The sequence below is a fragment of the Mandrillus leucophaeus genome, unplaced genomic scaffold (genome assembly GCF_000951045.1).
Source record: "Mandrillus leucophaeus isolate KB7577 unplaced genomic scaffold, Mleu.le_1.0 Scaffold490, whole genome shotgun sequence".
Classification (NCBI taxonomy): Eukaryota; Metazoa; Chordata; class Mammalia; order Primates; family Cercopithecidae; genus Mandrillus; species Mandrillus leucophaeus.
This window is the reverse complement of record NW_012105254.1, coordinates 1,194,614-1,200,693: the sequence shown is the minus strand read 5'-3', so window position 1 is coordinate 1,200,693 and position 6,080 is coordinate 1,194,614. Positions and strand designations below refer to the sequence as shown.

Sequence of the window (6,080 nt, the reverse complement as noted above, 5' to 3'; positions counted from 1 at the left end):
GGCGTGGTTGAGGGTTTTTTTTTTTTTTTTTTTTTGAGACAGGATCTCACTCTGTCTCTAAGGCTGGGGTGCAGTGGCATGATCACAGCTCATTACAGCCTCTGACTCCTGGCTTCAAGTGATCCTCCCACCTCAGCCTTCCAAGTAGCTGGGGCCACAGGTGCATGCCACCATGTCTGGCTAATTTTTTGGTATTTTTTTGTAGAGATGGGGTTTCGCCATGTTGCCCAGGCTGATCTTGAACTCCTGGCTTCAAATGATCCTCCAGCCTTGGCCTCCCAAAGTGCTAGGATTACAGGAATGAGCCACCATGCCCAGCCTGTAAATTGAGGTTCTGGAGGAGGGAAGATTCTGGATTATCAGGGTGGGCCCAGTGTAACCACAAAGGCTCGTAAAAGAGGGAGGCAGGAGGGTCAGGGTCAGAAAAGGGGATATGACCACAAAGCAGAGATCAGAGAGACTGGAAGATGCTATGCTGCTGGCTTTGAAGATGGAGGACGGCCATGTGCAAGTGGCCTCTAGAAGCCGGAAAAAGCAAGGAAATGGATTCTCTCCTACATCCTCCAGAAGGAACACTGCCCTGCCAACCCACTTTATATCTCTGACTTCCAGAAGAAATGTGTATGTGTTTCAAGTCACTGTGTTTGTGGTAATTCGTTACAACAACCATAGGAATCTAATACCGTTATTTACTACAAACAGCTTTAACTTCCTCTATTATTTCATAAATGCATCTCCTCTCAAAAATTAAGTATAGGCTCATCAAGCACAAGGATTAGATCTTTTTATTTTCCATCTCCACTGAGGAGTTCAACACAGTGTCAAGTTCAGATCAAGTACTCAATAATGGAATCTCCCAGCGTTTTAAATGTATTAAAAACTAACAGAGGAGACTAAGGGATGGGTCAGTGGGCCAGAGAGTAGCAGAGGGGTGTCTGAGATACTCATGGATGTCCCAAGTTGCAAGTAAGTCACTTCAGCAGACGGGAAGGGAGGAATGGTGCCCTGCTCAGAGGCCGAGTACACACTATGCCCAGTCCTGCCTGACAGAGTCCTGCCTCTAACCTAAAGCAGTTTTTTTCCCATTTCTGGCTTCCAACCTGCATTGTGTCACCAAGTAGTGTGAGAATGGAATCTACAATGGGGAAACCAATGAGCAGTCCCATAAGTACATATGTATTTTTCCAGTCTTTTAAACTTGTTTTTTTCCCCACCGGTAAAAGAAGGCTGCTATGGTTTGACTGCATTCCCCAAAGTTGATGTGTTGCAAGCTTAATCCCCAGTGCAACACTGTTGACAGTTGGAACCTTTAAGAAGCAATTAAGTTATAAGGGCTCTGCCCCCATGAATGGATTAATGCCATTATCATTGGAATGGGTTAGTTATCATGGGAATGGGTTCCTGGTAAAAGGATGAGCTCAGTCCCCTTCCCTCTCTCTCACCCATGTGATACCTTCCACCACATGATGACACAGCAAGAAGGCCCTCACCAGATGCCAGCACCTTGATCTTGGACTTCTCAGCCACCCTCCAGAACTGTGAGGAAATAAATTTCTTTTCTTTATAAATTAGCCAGTCTCAGGTACTCTGTTATAGCAGCTCAAAACAGACAAGAGCCTATATCATTTTCATCAGGAAAAGAACTTTCTTACACCTCAGAAAAGAACCTTCTTATACCTCCAGATGTAAACATAATACTTAAGTGTGATACTACTTGTGGTCCTAATGTTAACATACAATGGTTGTCCTCAGAGAAGCCCTTCTCCTGGGAGGGGAATGTGGCATGGTGGTTGAGGGTGCAGGCTGGGCCTGAACTTGAATCCCAGCTCTACTACTGACCAGCAATGTGACCTTGAGCAGATCCTTGGATGTCTCTACAGACTGGGGGGACCAACAGCATCCACTTCATAAAGTTGCAGCAAGGATTTAATGAGGCCATGAGAGTTGGATGCCTAGGTCAGCACACTGCCCATGGTAAAAATATGCCCTCAAGAAGCATAGGCTATGGTCAGGAGGCCTCTGGGAACTCAACTGCTGAAGGTGAGCACAGGCTGACCCAAAAGAAGTGAGCCTCACAGCCCAGGCAAAGGTTGGAAGTGAACTTTGTCTGAACGTCCAGGGAAGGTAGACACCAGGTCAGGTGACAAGCAAGCTATACTTTCTGGGAAAGTTGCGTTTGAGTATTCAAGGTCTCTTTTAAACTTCAGGATCAAAGATAGTAAGAACCCATGGATAGCATTTCACACCCATTTTGTTTTGCAGGGACCAGGTACTAACACTGTTCCCTCTTCCTGAAGGTGCTTTTCAAGATACTCCGTGCTGTCAACTTCAAGCAGAATAACCCACAGAAGCCTGTGGTGCCCAGAGCTCTTAAGATATGTTACTCTTGGCTTTCCTAGAAAAAATTAAGTCTGTCCAAAGATCAAACAATTGAACAGTGAGGTGATAAATAACCTTTGCCTCTCCATTTTTCCAGTACCACCCTTGTGCCTGACATTTTCCCCCCTTCTCTAGTTTCAAAACGCACTCTTGTGAACACACCCTGTATTTATCACTTATCTCCATATATTTTTAGTTAATGTTTCACAAGAGTATCTATTAGTGGATTTTTCATGTTTCCAAGTGCAAGTTTACCCTTATGCTTTTAAGTCTATGGGTAAAGAGAAAAATAAGAGACAAGAGATGTGACTGGTAGAAGTGAACAAGTAAAAACTTAAGAAGCCCCACAGGCTGTTTTTCAGGTTCGAGTTTTGCTAGCATTGGCTGCAAGTATAAATTCTGACAATAGGCAGCATTGGGCCCTTTTTTTTTTTTTTTTTTTTTTTAAGACAAAGTTTCACTCTTGTTGCCCATGCTGGCACGATCTCGGCTCAACGCAACCTCCACCTCCAGGGTTCAAGCAATTCTCCTGCCTCAGCCTCCTGAGTAGCTGGGATTACAAGCATGCACCACCATGCCTGGCTAATTTTTGTATTTTTAGTAGAGATGAGGTTTCTCCATGTTGGTCAGGCTGGTCTCAAACTCCTGACCTCAGGTGATCCGCCCACCTCGGCATCCCAAAGTGCTGGGATTACAGGCGTGAGCCACCGTGCCCGGCCACATTGGGCCAATTCTAATCAGAAGCTGTCCCTTGAAATAAGAGATTTGTAGCCTAAAAGACTATTAACCAATACTGCTCCAAAAGTTTTTCTTAGAGATAATTTATATATATACATACACACATGTCATATGTAATATATGGGTGTGTTATATAGAACATGTTATCTTTCATCAAATGTATCGTTACTAAGATGACATATAGTTATTAAAATCATTTCTTCAATACAGATGCAGTGGCTCACGCCTATAATCCCAGCACTTTGGGAGACTGAGGCGGGCAGATCATTTGAGCCCAGGAGTTGGAGACCATTCTGGGCAACACGGCAAAAACTCATGTTGTATTTCTCTACAAGAAATACAAAAAAAAAAAAAAAAATTATCTGGGCATGGTGGTACATGCCTGTAGTCCCAGCTACTTGGAAGGCTGACGTAGGAGGATCACCTGAGCCCGGGGAGGTTGAGGCTGCAGTGAGCTGTGTTTGCGCCACTGCACTCTAACCTGAGTGACACAGTGAAGCGGCCTCAAAAAAACAAACAAAAAAACCAGATGCAAGAAATGTAATAATCGCCCCATTTGATTTTAGCTCACAAGTGGTAATTTGAGAGAAAAGATAATTTAAGATGCTATTCAACAACTGGGGAGATTTGACATGGGCTATGATAATGGCATTGTGGTTACATAGGAGAATGTCTTTGTCCTTAGGAGACAGATGCTGAGGTGTTTAGGGGGGAAGCATCTGGATGTCTGTAATTCATTCTCAAATGACTCAGGGGCGGAAGAAAGTGTCTGTCCAGAGAAAGAGAAAGCAAATGTGGAGATGTTAGCAATTAGTGAATCTAGTTGAATGGCAGACTGGCGTTCATTGCACTATTCTTGCCACTTTTCTGTAGATTTGAAATATTTTTTAAAAGATGTTAAAAAAAAGATAGTTCTTGTTATGATTAAGCACAAAAGCCTACTTCCTCCCAGGAAAACAGAACATATGTGTAAAAACACTGTCAATTTTCCAAAATCTTGATTAAAATGCATTGCCAAAATCAGAATATTTTTGTGTAAAATCTTATAACTAAAAATAAAATGCCTGTCTTTACTCCAACCAGTGAGTTAATACATATTCTATATTGGTACATAGCAAAGTCAAAGAATCCATAATAAAAACAAGAAGAATATATACAAGACAGCAAAGACACATGGAATGATAAATGCTCAAGATTGGCGGGAAGCTTTTAAGGAATTCTATTAGATTTCCCATTTGTTCTCCAATGTAAATAAGGCCCTAGAATTTTAGAGCTGAGAAACATCAGGGAGAAATACAGTCCCAATAGTTCAGTCCTCAGTTTGTAGGTGATATAAGGCAGAGTCAGAGAAAATTATTTAAGTGTGGAAGTGTACAAGTGTTTCAAAGCTGTAAAGTGCTCTTAAAATCCACCTGGAACCCCTTCCTGTGAGTTACAATCAGCATTAGATCAATGTCCCTTGGAAATGTCCTACTTATTTCATGGAACTCTTTCCAGTAGAAATCAATTTCCTTGGCAATTTTAAATCACGGCAGTTCCAAAAAGTTTGAAGTATTTCCAATTGAACAAGAGTAAGTCAAGTGTTCTCACAAGTTTTTCGAATGGTAACAAAATATATTTGGTAAGGAAAAGGATAATGAGAAATAAAAAGGAGACATGGGACCAACAAATAATAAAAGAGCTGAAAAAATGACCATGTTACCCAATATTTTGATTTGCCAAATAAAACCACAAAGTACTGAGTATCTTCTTTCCACTTCTTAAACCCGCTTCTGAAGCAATACTTCCATTCATTCATTCATGTATTCAAATATTTAAACTGCTAATATGTAAAGACATCAGAAGGACTTCAACGGCCATACTGTAATTTTTTAAACTATGTAATATTGTCCTTCTATGACAGCATTTTTTCTTTTTTACAGACAGGATCTCACTCTGTCACTCAGGCTGGAGTGCAGTGGCACAATCATGGCTCGCTCTTGCCTCAACCTCCCAGGCTCAAGGAATCCTCCCACCTCAGCCTCTACAGTAGCTGGGACTACAGGCATGTACCACCACACCTGGCTGATTTTTTAAATTTTTCAGTAGAAATGAGGTCTTGCTATGTTGACCAGGCTGGTATCAAACTCCTCACCTCAAGCCATCCTCCTGCCTCAGCCTCCCAAAGTGCTGGGATTACAGGCATGAGCTACTGAACAGGGCAGCATTTTTTTTTTTGGATATGAAGAAAGTTATTTTTTAAAGTCTAAATATGCAACTAACTTGAAAATAATCCTCTATATCTAAGTTTATGAAATGTGAACTGTCAGCAAATATCGTAATTATACATTGGAGGGAAAACATAATCTCAGGGGGAAAAAAATTCAAGCTTACACTTAGGACTCTGAACCATGAAGCAACTGTCGAGATGGACCTTTATTGGATCTTGCCCTTAATTATGGATGGAGTTCATGCAGTCTTAAGCCTGGGTGTCAAAAACCATTAATAATTACCCTTAAATGGCCAACAAAAGGATATTTTCATAATCAGGGTGGTGTGCCTGTAAAGACTATATAAGTCTCACGATTCTGCTCAGCTTTTCAAACTCCTCTTTGATTCTTCTAGCTGTTTCACTATTGGGCGACCAGGTTAGTGTGATTTTGGTACTACCTAGAGCTCCTTCTGTTTGCATTAATACTCTGCTTCCTTTCAGAATTGTGTGAAAGATAATGGTCTGGGGAGAAGGTGAGTTTATGCCATCTGAAGATATTCCCTGTAATTTAGAAGCTAGAAGCTGTGGTCAAGTATTCTTGAAGACCACAGCCTGCAGAGTGCAGATCAGGTACATAAAAAGTGAAGAATGCCATTAATTGCTAATAAAAATCTTTGGCTCCAGGGACCATCCCCCCCATCTCCTAACAGATATACTCTAAGAACAGACATTCAACATACTATCTAAGATGGTTTTTTTTTTTTTTTTTTTT

The 6,080-nt window shown here is 41.4% G+C and overlaps 1 protein-coding gene across 1 annotated transcript in view; it reads right to left on the bottom strand.

Moving 5' to 3' along the window:
* CTPS2 (CTP synthase 2) overlaps window positions 1-6,080 on the bottom strand; it is a 130,411-nt gene that overhangs the window by 51,642 nt on the left and 72,689 nt on the right. The gene's annotated exons all lie outside the window — the stretch shown is intronic.